General features: G+C 50.8%; 1 protein-coding gene across 3 annotated transcripts in view; it reads right to left on the bottom strand.

Annotated features, from left to right (window-relative positions):
• Window positions 1-11,289, bottom strand: part of PHF24 (PHD finger protein 24) — a 36,395-nt gene extending 25,106 nt beyond the window's left edge. For 2 of the 3 annotated variants that reach the window (XM_058172451.1, XM_058172454.1), the window contains exon 1: window positions 11,146-11,289. The gene's annotated coding sequence lies outside the window, so the exon portion shown is untranslated. The remainder of the gene's footprint in view (window positions 1-11,145) is intronic. The other variant, XM_058172452.1, reaches the window with a different exon arrangement.
• Between the last annotated feature and the right edge of the window lie 3,790 nt (window positions 11,290-15,079).

Here is a 15,079-nt window from a genome sequence, read left to right as displayed (position 1 = left end):
GTCCAACCCCTCGCTCAAGCAGAAGACCTTGAACATTTCAGATAAATGATGGTCCAGTCTCGTCTTAAAACCTCCAGTGATGGAGCACCCACAACTTCTGAAGGCAAGCTGTTCGGAAGATGCATAAGTGGATATATAAAAGGCCAATAAAAATTCCGAACCAAAAAACGTTCACCTCCTTAAAATAAAAAGAGGATCAACTGCAGAGGGAGAAAGAGGAGCCAGGCCTGGTTCAGGATGATGGAGGTTTGAGAAAGTTTGAGTGACGGAAGAATTGCATCCGAATCTTTGCTGCTGTTCAGAGAAGACAGAATACGAAAAGAGGCAGGAGAAGGCTCACTCTTCCCCAGCAAGGAAGCCCAAGAACAGGACTGAAGCTTGGCAGAAATGCAGAAAGAAAGGACATTTCTTTATTTTTACTCAGTTTAGAGCTTCACAACCAGAAGAACCGCTGCCTGCTGAAGGAACCAGCTGATCTCCTGGACAAGCCTTTGCCTATTATCTTTGAGAAGTCCTGGGCAAACAGAGAAATGCCAGATGATTCAAGAAAAGCAACTGTCACTTTATCTTCAAAAGGAGGATCTACAGACGACTTCCGGTGTCCGGTGGCAACGGACATCTGGAAGGCTTCTCCTGCCTCCAGTGTCCGAATCCGGCCGCCGAGGCAGGGCCAGGTGTTCGAAAAGGACACCTGCCGCACGGACGGCTCGCCAGGGTCTCCCAGCCGATATACAGGACTGGGGGACCGATGCTGGCGCGTCCTAGGCTCGGCGGGGTTCGGAGGCCACAGGCATGACCATTACTTTTGGTCGCCTGGGCGCTGTGCCCGGTGACACGGGGCTTTGGATTTATAATTGCAGCAGCCTGGTGGTGAACAGGAGCGGAGAAGAATTGAGGAATGAAGAAGGGAAGGAATATCGGCAAGCGTGGTGGAGTACTCCGGGTCAGGGGTTTTCTCCCCTGCGACTGGAAGCTGAATCACTTTGGAGAGAGGAGAACTTAAAATAACAAGATTACGGTTTTGTGGAGCTCTGGAGAAGAGGTGATGGAGAAATTTAGGAGGGAGGGTTTGAGGCCCCCTCCTCTGAGGAACAATGGTGGCGTCCAGCTTCCGCCTTCACTATGAGAATCTTGATGACATCACTTCCCTTGACTTCCTGGTTGATTAACTGTACTCTGGACTCGTTGCTCCTGTGAGTGCCCCTGGTGGATCCGGAGGAAATTATAAGGATACTGTGCTTGCCTGAGGATTTTGAAAATTTTTTTAAATGGCAAAGGTCAGAGACCAACTGCTGGAGAAATGGAGAATTCTGGAAAAGTTATCTAATATGGACAAGAAACTGGATGAAATAAGAGCAGAAATTGTGACTATCCAAAAGGATTTAAAGGATACTCAACAAGTTTCAGCAGAAAATAAGCAGAAAGTGGAAGGTCTGGAGGGTGAGATGCGGGCAGTGCAGAAAAGAGGAGGCGACAAGCAATGCTGTGCTTGGACTACAGATGGATAAAATGTCTTATTTCCTTAGGTTTCAAAATTTGGAAGAAGTGGACCAAGAAGACTTGAGAGATGTTGTGACTAAACTGTTGGGAGAATTTCTTGGGAGAGGTGTTGATTTTATGAATTGGGATGTGGATCGAGTTTATAGAGTTAATTCACAATATGCACGCGCATGCAGTTCCTAGAGAGGTTCATGTCAAATTTGTGAAAAGAGGCGAGAGATGAAATTCTTAGAAAACATAGGAGTGGGGCACTGACTTATAGGGGCAGGGAGATAGCCATTCTGAGGCAGATTCCCAGACAGGTGCGTGAAATGAGAAAGAAATATTACTTTTATCAAGCAAATTGTACCAGAAGGAGTGGGCTTCAGATGGCTGATGCCAGAGGATTGATGATTTTCGGGAGGGCATTACGAAAAAATTAGTACAATTGCGGAGGCTGCGGCCTCGTGGAGGAACACAAAGCCCTCCTGGATTTAGATGACCCAGGAATTGAAGAAGGGGAGGTTATAGACCATGGGGCGGAGGCGGCTGCCGCTGTTGCGGCCCTGGAGTTGGGTCAGGCTGAACCCAGAGTTCTGAGATCCAAAACTAGGAAGTGACAAAGATATTTGGTATTGTGTTGGTTTTCCTTATTCTCTTTCGTATGATATTCTGATTATTCTTGACCCTTCCTTATTGTGTATGTAAGATTGAAACTTAGCTACTTCGTATCACCTGCTTGCCATATGGCTGTTGTATGTGTTTAAAATTTTGAGTAAAATTCTTATCATGTATAAGAAAAATGAAAATTTACCATACCTGATATGTATTTGCATAAATCTTTTTTGACCAATAAAAACTTTTTATATTAAAAAAAAAAAAAAAAAAAAAAAGGAGGATCTGCAGACCAATCAGTCTGAAGTTAAAGTAATGAACAGATCATGAAATGGTTATTCCAAAGTACTACCTTTAAAATGATACAGTGATTACTAAAGATTGGCATGGATTTGTCAGGAATGAGTCTTTTACCTTTCATTCACTCAACCTTTTATTGTTTCTCTGTTTTTACTGCTTTATTTATTGTTTTTCTCATTATTGTGAGCCACTCAGAATTATTTAAGATGGATGGCCAGACAGATCTTTTAAATCAATCAATCATCACTCAATTAAATAAATAACCCTTCTCTCTCTCTCTCTCTCTCTTTTGATTTGGAGATTCCTTAATATAATGCCGTAAATTGGAGTCTTAGGGGACACTATCCAAATATTTTGAACCAACCAAAAACCCAACCTCATAATTAGTGCTCCTAATTAGGACCACTTAACTGTAGGTGGATGGTATGACATTAAGTAGATAAATATCTGGTTTTAAAAATCAAACTTCAAGAGTACTTATTAATAGCTAATCCTTAAATTGGAGAGCCACGTCAAGCAGAATGGGAGAACTCACTCTGGCCAACTTTCGGAAGCCAACTTGCTACGAGGACAACTCGTTGCAGAACAATATAACATGGGATAACTCAAAAGAGGGACAAGTGAATTGCAGCTCACCCCAGAGTCAAGAACATCTACCTAGAGAAGGTTCAAACCTAAAGCAAGACAAGGCCCACTGAAATCCACTTCTCCTTTTCTTGAGTTATCTGTCCCCTATTGAAATGCCCCATGATGAGTTGTCCTTGCGGTGACTTGGCTGGGGTGAGTTGTCCTATCTAGACCAGGGATCCCCAACCTTGGTCCCTTTAAGACTTGTGAACTTCAACTCCCAGAGTTCCTCAGCCAGCTTTGCTGGCTGAGGGACTCTGGGAGTTGAAGTCCACAAGTCTTAAAGGGACCAAGGTTGGGGACCCCTGATCTAGACCTTATCAAGAGGCTGGTTTGAGGACCAAGCCAGGTCTTCCACTCTTCACTGTCATAACTGGGAAGGGATGTTCCCTGCATGCAAGTGACCAAAGACTGGGTGGCAGGAATAAAATTCAGAAAGATCTTGAGGGGGTACAGAAAAGAGCTGAAAATAAGCAAATGAACTGGAACAGCAGCAAAGGAACAAGTCAAACGCAGAGGTTCAGGATGAGGAATCCTTGAAAAAGTGACTTGGAATTGTAACTCAGTGTAATACAGGCCAACTGCCAAGAATGGGAAAAAAGGCAGAGGCAAACCCAGGTTGTCCCAAGGGAAGGACAGCCTCTAAATCTTGGGAAGCCACTGTGCTTTTCCCTTCTGCTTTGGTCAGACTAGACACCGTGGTTGAAGATGGAGCCAGAGAAATGAAGGTGGGTTCAGAAAAGAGCATGAAGGATGATCAAAGGACTTGCTAAAACCAAGTCTTATGAAGGCAGCGAGAGAAAGAAATGGGTAACGCTTAGTCTAGAAAAGAGAAGATCAAGAGACACACACAAACACTCTTCAAAAATGCCATCATTTAAGGGAACCGAAGTGAGAGGGATGAACTTGGATTGAAGGCAGATATTCCAGCCGAGCACATTTTCTCTTCCAAGGAAGAGATGAAGCCCAAGTAGATCTAATGCCGTCTCTCTTTTCAGCATCTTCACTGAGCAGCTGCTCTCGATGTCCTTCATCTCCTGAATCCGGTCATCAGGCTGCCCTTATGGCCCAAGAAAGAAGCCCACCATCCTGCTGAACTCTTCCTTCTTCCATCCATCAGTCCCTGCTCTGTAACAGGAAACTCCATTAACAGAGAACATTTTGGGAAGACCAAGAAAGAAGGTGAAGGAAATAAGCAGGCACATCATTCAAATCCCAGGGATTGCATTTGGCTGAAGTCTCAGGCTGAAAAACTGGAGAAAGCTAAAAAAAAAAATCAATCAGATTTGATTTCAGCAAGAGTGGTCCTCCAGATGGCATCTGGAATTCTGCTTCCAGTTTTGGTCACTACTTTATAAAAAAGATGTTGAGACTTTGGAAAGAGTGCAGAGTAACCAAGATGATGATGAACCCCTGGAGGCTAAAACATATGTAGAACGGTTGCAGGAATTGGGTATGGCTAGTCTGGTGAAAAGAAGGACTGGGATGATATGATAGCAGCATTTCAGTATTTGAGGGGCTTCTACAGAGAAGAGGCAGTCAATCTATTCTCCAAAGCACCAGAAGGCAGGACAAGACACAATGGATGGAAACTAATCAAGTAGAGAAGCAACCTGGAATTAAGGAGAAGCTTCTTAACAGTGAAGACAATTAACCAGTGGAATGGCTTGCCACCAGAACTTGTGGGTGCTCCATCACTGGAGGCTTTTAAGAAGAGTCTGGACAACCATTTGTCTGTACAGGGTCTCCTGCTTGAGCAGGGGGCTGGATTAGAAGACCTCCAAGGTATCTTCCAGCTCTATTATTCTGTATTCTGATGTTACCTTGAAGATTGGTCAGTTCAAGAAAAAAATAAATAAACCATACTTAGTTTCCATGAGTAGAAAGTGTAAAATCAAGACCATCTCTTTCCCCATCCATAGTCTGAGGTTGCCTTAGTTGACAAAAATAAAAGTGGAGGCAATTTCATGCAAACCAAAGCATATCAATGTGACCCAGTTGCATCGTTTAAGCAGAAATTGGCTGGATCCCTGCTTTGTGTATTCTTCAGCACAATGAGTGAGCCTTTAGCCAACACAATGTCCCACAGTATTTCATAGCTGATAGCAAATAGATGGTTTCCCTCCTGCCATCTGTCACATTCATTCATTTTATATGCTCCGCTTCGGTCTTGGGTGTCATGAGGGAATTTATAGGGCTGCTCAGAGAGCCATCAGCCGGAAGACACTCTAGGATGGGGGTCTCCAACCATGGCGACTTTAAGACCCCTGGATGGCTGGGGAATTCTGGGAGTTGAAGCCCACAAGACTTAAAATCGCCAACATTGCACGTATGTAGGAGATCTAGGAGAAGAGCATGGGTGTTAGTCTATAGCAGGGGTGTCAAACTTTATTTCATTGAGGGTTGCATCAGGGTTGTGTTTGACCTGGGTGGGCGTGGCCAGCTTGATGTCACTCATGTCAGGAGCACCTGGGGGGCCAAGTGCTAAGGCAGGACATCCCTCAGACCCTCCCTCACCATTATACCTTCCTTCCTTCCTTCTTCCTTCTCCTTTCTTGCCCTTTCCTTATTTTTCCTTCCTTGCTCTCTTCCCATCTTTTCTTCTTTATTTTTTTCTTTCCTCTTTCCCTTTCTCCTTTCCTGTCTCTCCTTGTATGCTCAAATGCAAAAGGGAAAACATTTCTCCTTTTGTTTTGTTCTTAGTTTGTTTTGCTAGCCCTCTGCCAGTGAAAATGGAGCTTGGGCGGGTGTGTGTGTGTGTGTGTGTCACACGTGGCTCTCCTGAGCTCCGTTTTTGCTGGCAGAGGCCCCTGGGCTGGTCCTTTGCTGTTTCCAGGGTGGCCCTGCAGGCCAGATCCGGGCTCCGAGCCTTGAGTTTGACACCCCTGGTCTATAGTAACCAAAAATCTTTTAATCTGGAAAACCTTTTCCAAGGAGCAAATTGTATTAAGAAGCATAAGCTTATGTCAGCAGCAGCTCACAAAAGATTATGCACTTTAATATAATTTGTTAGACTCAGTCTGTCTCCCCTCACTCCACCCAGCCCAATCAACCTGAAATGTCTTTTGCAATGGTGCCAATTGTTCCAGATATTCCCCCGGGCACTCAAGGGTGTGAAAGAGCCGTTCCTATGAGAATCTCCATGGAAAGACATTTACAAGAATGTGAAGATTTAAGGTCCAGAGGTTTTCCCCACCTAACCCGGAGATGGTAGTGAACCAGGAGAGAGTGTCAAAGATTTGTCCTATGGCAGCTTTCTCTAGCCTGGCATCTCTGGATTACAAGTCCCACGACCGCAGCCAGGATGCCCAAAACGAAGTCATAAAAAACATGGCATTTTCAAGGTTCATGGGAATAATTGACCAGAATCAAATTCCAGACAGGGCAGAACTGAGGCATCCAGGCCAGGGATAGATAGTCTGTCTGGACGTTGATCCCGATTCTCTGATTTTTCTCTTTTCCTGGTGAGGAGGAGATAACAGAACCACAGAGCTGGAAGGGATCCTGGAGGTCTTCTAGTCCAACCCCCTGCTCAAGCAGGAGACCCTCTACCATTCCAGACAAATGGCTGTCCAGTTTCTTCTTAAAACCCTCCAGTGATGGAGCCCCCACAACTTCTGGAGGGAAGCCGTTCCGCTGGTTAATTGTTGGTATTTTTACTATGCAAACATTTACCACACCTGTGTTTGCAGATGAGTGCACACTGGTCACAACCATACTTGATCTCACCCCCTGTACTTTTGGTCCAATCCACGCTAACTTTTTCCTTCATGCACTCGGGCCTTTACCCAATTCCCTCCTCACACATTTGTTTAGATACACACCCACCGTCCTGCTTCCCCTGCCCATCCCATAAGCAATTTAATCTGGGGATGCTCAGCTCATTTGCAGTCACACCAAGAACTTGCACAAGCTGCTCCTTCAGACCCCTCCCTCATCTGGCATTCTCCCTTCTGCACTGCACTGCATTTGGGTGCAATTGGCTCCCTCTCTGGTTGCCAGGGAAACCCAGAATCCCACCTCTACGATTTGGCAGGTGAGCTCCATGAAACACTTATATCTGCTAAAAACATCCCTTCTCTCGCTGGTTGACAATGGACCTTCCTGGACTTGACGTTGCCAGCTGAGCCATGGAGGCTGTCCTGCCCAGTGCCACTGCTGTGCCATCGGCCAAGGGGGTCCTTCTCTTTGCCCATAAGGGCCAGTCTCTTATGGTACAATATTCTGGCAGCTGAGAATGGGGTTCAAATGAAATGAAGGCAGTTCTCCACCTGTAAACCTATTTGAAAGGTTCAAAATCCAAAAATCTCTCACTGGAAGCCAAGTGGGCCTGGGGCACCCATTGGACACCAGGACTGCCACGAGAACCAGACTCACAGAGGAAGGAGTGAGTTGGCCTCCCCTCCACCTGCTGGGAGAGAGCAGTTGTGTGCCGTGAGGTTCAGTGGTTTTTTTTTTTGATGGCTGCAATCCCTGAGGCTTCTACAGCTACAGGTGACTCATTTGGTGAACAAGAATCAAACCTGGCTGGCAGATGCTATGCAAGATGCTAAACATGCCAAGATGTAGAAGTTGGAGAGCGTGAAATGGGCACCTGGGCCTGCCTTTGAGTGCCAATCCCCCAAAAGCTGAATTATTGAGTCCCAATGTTGTCGTTCTGGAAATCAGGGCACTTACAGGGGGGACAGAGCCCCTGCTGCCTCCCTTCCCTCAATCAGGGACCCTGAGGAGATGCCACTGCCCAGAAGCCACAGCCACAACTGGGAGTCTTTTGGTGGGGCAGAAAGACACGAGTTCCAGTAGGTGTTGTCTGAGGGTGCAGCCTCCCCTGCAAAGAACCTTCCTCCAGGGGGTGCTCTAGGCTAGAGATCCTCCGCCTCCTTCAGACGCCCCTCCAGCTCCAAGCTCAGTCCGGGGGCCCTTAGGGCTCTCTGAGCTTGGTTGGTTTTTTTCCAGATGTTTCATGACCCAGCTAGATAATATCATCAGTACTAGAAAGGGGTTGTGAGGAGAAGGATTGAAGGGTCCTTAATGATTTGAGCTGGATCGTTTTCTTGCAGACATTTCATTACCCAAACTCGGCAGCATCACCAGTGATGACGATGTTCCCTAGTTGGGTGATGAAGTCTGCAAGAAAACCACCAAGTTCCTTTATTAGAGACCATCCCGAAATAAATCTTTGGAGCTGATCCTGCTGCCACACTCTGAGTCTGCCAAGGGAGCCCTCTTCTCCTGCCTCTTCCTGCCCACCCTGGGCTGGGCCCTCCATCTAGAGTGAGGACTGCCCAGTCCGGGTGCTGCTCCTGGCATCTCTGGTTAAAAGGTGGCTTGAGTGCTGGGTTGCCATTGCTATGCCAGCCTCCCAAGAGTATTGTTTCAACAACAGCCAGACGACCCTCCTGATCAGAGTAAGCCAAAGCTGTGCTGGAAGGCTGCCAGTTGGGCATCGCATTGTAGGCGTGCTCGGCACTCAATTCACAAAAAGCAGCAATGGGCAAAAAGGGGGTCAGGCAGGGTGAATCCCCAAGAAGGCTTGTGCCAGCAGGTGCCCACAGCTGCAGCAACATCCGTGCCCCAAACTCCCAGCGGTGGTGTGGCCATGCCTCCTTCCCCTCCATTAGACAGCCTGTTAGCCCCACATTCAAAGGGGGAGCGAAAGAGGCAAGTGTGCCTGTTATACTTTTCCCCTTTTCCCCAGATTTCTGCACCTGGATGATGATGGATGGTGGAGGAAGTGGAGAGGAGGGGGCTCCGAACAGAGGGGAGGCTGCGCTGCTCCCAGCAAGGAAGTGGCCCACAAATGGAAGGAAAGAGAGAGAAGAGAGAGAGAGAGAGAGAGAAAGGGAGAGAGAGTGTCATAGAACTATGTGTATCTTAATGGACATAAGGGATTTCTTCCAGCTCCAGTTCAAGGCGTTGGTCTTTACTTTGAAAGCCCTTCATGATGTGGGTCCAGGGTTTCGGAGGAGCTGACTTACCCCAATGGGACTGGCCTGCCCCACTTGTTCCAAGGGGTGGAGCAGAATCAGATCCCACCTGCTAAAGAATTTTGGCTAACGAGGCCCAGGAGAAGAGCCTTCTCTGCCAGGGGCCCCACCCTCGGAAATATTCTCCTGCTGGAGGTGAGATCTGACCTGGACCCCCCGACCTTCTGGAAGAGCCCAAAAACTTGGCTCTGCTGTTTAGTCTGGAGCTCCTTCAGGGACCTGCTACATTGGAGGTGGCTGATCCGGTAGAGAAGACCCACCCCCACCCCTGGCCATCCATCATCTTGGTTTATAGGTTTTCTATTTAGCTCTCCTAATTTTAATGGATTGCATTACTTTTTTCAATTTTTAATTATATCGTAAGCCACCCAAAGTCATATGGGCAGCCTAAAAAATTCAATAAAACAAACAAATAATTGTTGCACTGGTCTAAAAACGTTACGGGGAGCCTTAAAAAGCACCGAAAGGGCTCTGCAGATGTTCCCATGGCTCCTCCTGATTCACCTACACGGCCGGACAGACGGCCGGAGGGATTCTGGTTCCCCTGAGCGCCAGCTGAGGGCGGAAGAGATGCCAAAGTATCTGAGATCAGCCAAAGGGCAGAGACGTAGCTGGCCTGGGAGGGTGTGGCAGCCTCCGTACTTGCCTTCTGGCTCAGCAAAGCTGCCCTCCGGCATCTCCCCAGCACATTGTCTGAGCCACCAATTCGGGGAGGGGGGCCAGGCGATGGGAGTGATTGGCTGTCAGTGCTGGTTTGCATGCAACGCCTGGATGGTTTTAGCCCATCTTAGCTGCCCAGAGGGGCCTGCCCAATAAATCAGTAAAATCACAGGAATGCCAACGTCTGCCACCGTAGTCTCCCTCCCCACAGATGCCAGATGCCTTCTTATCACACAGATGGTTCTCCACAAAGCATTTTCCAAAGGTGTCGGGGACAGAGGGCCAGATCCCACAGTGACTCACAACATTGGAGCCCATTCCTCCCCTCTCTGCTCCCCCTCCCACGCCTCCATTTGGGGACCTGATATCTGAACAAAAAGGCTGTGGCTACCAACGATTTCTAACACTTTGGGAGGGCAGTAAACGCAAACGGCACATTTTAATGACCAAGTCCTTGTGTGTGTGTGTGGGGGGCAAAGCTTCTTTGCACAGGTCCCAACCTGCTTCTCTGGTCTTCCTCTGGGGCTGACCCAGCCTTTCCCACCCTGAGGATGAATCTCAGCGCAGGTGAGTCCCTCTGTGGCCTAAGAACACCTTTTGGCAGGCTGGGGCGGGCTCTTCCGTGGCAGGGAGCCCGTGCGCCATTTTCCAAGGAATTCTTGTGGTGCCCCGCGGAGAAAAAATTCCTTCCTCTGCTTTGGAGGCATCCTGTAGATACAACCCGGAACTGGCTGGACCTTTGAACCCACAGCTGGGCTTCTGCTCCGGGTTTTTGCATCGAATCGGCTGCTGCTACAGCATCGCCACGACCACCCATCTTGGCTTCTGCCTCGCCCCTCCCCCCCTCGGCAGCTCCGAGCACTTTGAAAGAGTCTAGAATTGGCCTTGCCGCCCTCGCCTCCCCCCCCCGCTCCTGACCACCGTCTGCTCCCTCCCAGGGATCCAGGCGGGGGGGAGGGGAGGGGGACACACCCAGCCCTTAGCCTGCACCTTTCTCGATTGACCCGCACGGCTGGACCCCGGGTCGCCTTCCGGGGCTCGCCTGCTCCGCTCGCCCGTAGGTACAAACCCCCCCCCCATCGAGAGGATTTCTGGGCTTGCGGGATGCGGAGCTGCCCTGAAGCCGGCAGGGACCACCGCCGTTCGGTAGGCCCGTGGGTGAGTGGGGGGGCTCGGCTTGATCATTTTGGGGATGCGCCGGTGGGGGCGGCCGTCGGACTCTACCCGCAGCCAGGGACTACGGGACGCCCCGCGGCTTTCCAGGCAGCGGCCGGGGAGAGGGAACTGTCCAGCGGGGTCCTGCCGTTCCTGCTTTCCAGTCCCCCCACATTGCACCCCGGAAGGCTGCCCTCTGCGGGTAAGGCGGGGTGGGGTTGCTGCCTCTCGCCGGGGAGCGCCCTTCCTCCCCCCCCGCCCGGTGCCTCAGTGGCCAGAGCCCGCCCCTGGCCGCAGCCCAGCCCAGCCCCGCAGCGCTCACCTGAGGCGCCCCGACCGCGCTGGCTCCTCTCCTAGCGAGCTGCCCGTCTCCAGCCCATGCCGCCACTGCCGCCGCCAGGAAAGGCCCGAAGCTGCGCTGTCCGGGATCCAGGCGGCTGCCGCAGGGGGAGGGCAGGCGTGGCTGGCTGGACGCTGCCCGGAGCGCGAGGCTGGCACGAGGCGGAGGCGGAGGAGGAGGAGCCGCCCCTCGCCTGCCCGCCTGCCTCCGCGCCGCCCGCCGGCTTTTCCCAACGCCGCAGCCCCGGGAAGCGCCCGGCAAGAAACCCCGCCCCGCGCTTGCTCAGGCGCCGCACCCGAAGGGGCTGCTGCGACCTCCGGCAGGGCGACCCCCGAATGGCCGGCCGGACTCCGAGCGCCGCTTCTCGCCTGGGCTGCTCCTCAGCCGCGGGGCGTTGGGCAGGCCAGGTCAGCCTCCCAGCTGGTCTCCGGGGTCACCGCACGCTTCCCTCTTGTTGGGGGAGGAAGAGGAGGTCGCCCCCGAGGCTCGACCACTGGGTCTTAAGGGGGGCAAGCAGATCAATCAAACTTTTGCCTTGGGGCGGGGGTGTCTCCGCCTGGCTAAGCAGGTCTGGCTTCAACGGAGAGGAGGGGGGAACCACGCGGCCCCCATCCCAGCCGGCTGTGCTGTAAGCCCTCATTGTGGCTCCTTGAAAAGCACTCGCCCCCCATGCTCGGGCTCCTGAGAGGGAAAGGGAGGGCTGCAGGTGTCCTGGTTGATCTCAAGGGAGTCTGTCCCACAGCCCTCCCCCTCCCCTCTGCTGTGAAATGGCTTTCTCCCACTCGCCTTGGGAGTGGAATGTCCTGTCCTGGACAGGGGAAGAGCTCACCCTGCCCCCTTCCTGGATGACTGGGGCTTCAGCTGGGGCTTTCCTCCCAGAACCAGCCTCTCAGGCCAGGAGAACTGATGGCCACGGGGCAGAGAAAAGCTGCCCTTGTCCCCACCCAGCAGGTGGATCCCTTTTGGCGCCCCCTGAACTCATGGAGCAGCACAGATTGGTGCTCTCTCTCTCTCTCTCACACACACACACACACACACTCTCTCTCTTTACCCAGTGTCCCTGCTCAGCTTGCTTGTCCTGTACAGCTGGTACCAGTCCCCAAGAAACACCCTGCCTGGACAGCCATTTGTCTGAAATGGTACAAGGTTTCCTGCTTGAGCAGGGGGTTGGACTAGAGGACCTCCAAGGTCCCTTCCAGCTCTGCTATTCTGTTAAGGTGTGTGTTGGTGGGGGGAGGGGAGGGAACTGATATTAAACCCCGTGCAGCAGCCAGGTAGACCCCCAGGTCTGGGGGGGGGATTGCTCTGGAAATCAGGGGTCTGCTCTCTTCAGTTAGGAGCCCGTCTGGGACTGGAGCAGAGGAGAGGCAGCAGGAGGAGTGGGAGACAGTTTCCGTATGGCTGCCAAGAGAGCCAGCCAGATGGAGAAGCAGCCTGAGTCAGAGTGCCTCTGCTTACCCTCCCCGGAGGCTGCTGTGAACAGGAGTCCTGCCTTCGGAAGGGCCTGGCCGGCCTCTAGGTATTGGGGTGGGTTGGGCAGCAGGACCTTCCCATGGTTTGCATGAGAGGCTCATCAGCCCTGCCAGCCATCCTGTTTGGGAAAGAAGCCGCACCGAACACAGAGGAGGCTCCAAGCTCTGGGCGGGAGGGAAGGAGGAGAGCAGAGGCCCCGCTCTCAAAAGAGGGAGGAGGACCCTCCGCAGCCAATCGGGTCCCTGGACCCATCTCATCATTTTTGGCCTGTGGGAAGGGGGATGGGCCCTCTGGGGGTGGGGAGGAACATTTTCCCCTTCTAACCCCACCTGCATCTTCGGATCAGCGTATCCGGATCTGATTCTTGCAGGTGGAGCTGAGCAGGCGAAAGGGAGAGAGACCCAGTCAGCCAAGGGATGGTGGTGGTCTCCTCTCCTCTGACCCTCCCCTCTCTCTGGCAAAGCCCAGGCTTCTGCAGGGGCCTTGGATGGGGGTTCCCTCTGATTCCTATTCTGGCTTCATGGTGTCTCCAGGATCTGGGGTTGGGTGGGGAGTAGCTCCGTGGTTCTGTCCCTTTGTCTGCTGAGAGAGGCAGGAGAATGGAGGGCCCCAGGTAGTACACACATGAGTAAATGAGAAGGGGAGGGAGGGAGGGAGGGAGATAGGGGAGAAAGAAGAAGAGAGGAAAAGAGACAGAGGAAAGAAGCGGGGAGAGAATGAGAGAGTAAGGGGGAGAGGGAGGGACAGAGGGAGGGGAGAGGGAGGGAGGGATGGAGAGAGAGAAGGGAGAGAGTAGGAGGGAAGGAGAGATTTATTTATTTTATTTTTTATTTATTTATTTATTTTGTCACAACAGTATATATATGCATAAGCATGAAAATAACTAACATATAAGCATATATATAAGCATAAGTACTGTATGCAATAACTATATTAATTGGATATAATGAAAGGAAACAATAGGATACGGAGGGAGAGAGAGAGAAACCAAAAGAGAGTAGAAGGGAGGGAAGGAGAGAGAAAGAGAAAGGGAGTGGGGCAGAGAGAGAGAGGGAGAGGAAGAGTGACAGAAAGAGAGGAGGAAGGGGGGGAGGCAGGGAAGGAGACGTTGCTTATGATCTTGATGGGCCTCTAGCGAAGCCCTGGACATCCAGCCCAGCCCCACTTATTCGGGTCTCTGAGGCCTCCAGGGCCGCTTGCCTTTCACTCCCCGATTGTTGGGGTTGGGGGTTGGGGGGGGCTTCTGCATTCACTGGAGTGTTTGAAGTTCTTCTCTCAAGCGCAGGTTGCAAGCCCCCCCCCCCCCTTTGTGCTGCTGCCAGAGGGAAGGAAGCTCCTCACCCCATACACAGCACGATTCATTAAGGAAATGAGTTACATCGAGGGAACAATGGGAATATTTACTAATGGAAGGATGAGTTTGTTCAAATGCACAATTGTCAGGCTGTTTGCTTCTATGAAAATAAAGAGTTTCCCCCCCAGCTAAACAAGCCTTTCGTGATTCTTTCTTCAAATTACATTTGCCAAGACTCTCACAAGACTCTCACAAGCCCCAAAAAGCCTCCAGGTCCTTTGAAGGAGGAGCTGACCAGACAGGGAGGAAAGCAGGGAGGGGGCTTGGGGGAGCCGCTCAGCTCCTGTGGGGAGAGGAACATCAGCCCATCTTTCAGACCCAAGGAGATGGAAGGAGCCGGGTCACTGGCTTCACCTTCTCACCAAGCTTGGCCAGCTGAAGGCCTGAGCGCCCTCCTTGGAGGAGACCGTGATGGGACCATCCCTACAACTTAGCTGCCCCATAGACCATAGAATAATAAGAGTTGGAAGGGACCTTGGAGGTCTTCCTGTTCAACGCCCTGCTCAAGCAGGAGACCCTGTACTACTGCAGAAAAAATGGTTGTCTAATCTCATCCAGTGATGAAACACCCACAACTTCTGGTGGCAAGCCGTTCCACTGGTGAATTGTCCTCATTATCAGGAAATTTATTTATTTATTTATTTATTTATTCGTATTTGTATACCGCCCTATCTCCCGAAGGACTCAGGGCGGTTCACAGGCAAATAAAAGACATTTATGTACAAATTAAGATAACCATTAAAAAACTTATTCTAAAAGCCAAATTATTAAAATAATATAAATATTAAAACCAGTTTAAAACCCCTATAAATTTAAAATCTAGTCCAGTCCTGCACAGATGAATAAATGTGTTTTAAGCTCGCGACGGAAGGTTCGGAGGTCCGGAAGTTGACGAAGTCCTGGGGGGAGTTCGTTCCAGAGGTCTCCTTAATCCAAATGTCTCCTTAATTCCAGGTTGCTTCTCCCTGTGATTAGTTTCCATCTGTTGCTTCTCGTCTTGCCTTTGGCTGCTTTGGAAAATAGTGGAGCCCAAATTTTCCGCTACTTGAGCGTGTTGTTAAGTAAATTTTGCTCCATTCTACACCTTTC

The sequence above is a fragment of the Ahaetulla prasina genome, chromosome 2 (assembly GCF_028640845.1).
Source record: "Ahaetulla prasina isolate Xishuangbanna chromosome 2, ASM2864084v1, whole genome shotgun sequence".
NCBI classification, from domain to species: Eukaryota; Metazoa; Chordata; class Lepidosauria; order Squamata; family Colubridae; genus Ahaetulla; species Ahaetulla prasina.
This window is presented reverse-complemented; position numbering and strand designations above follow the sequence as displayed.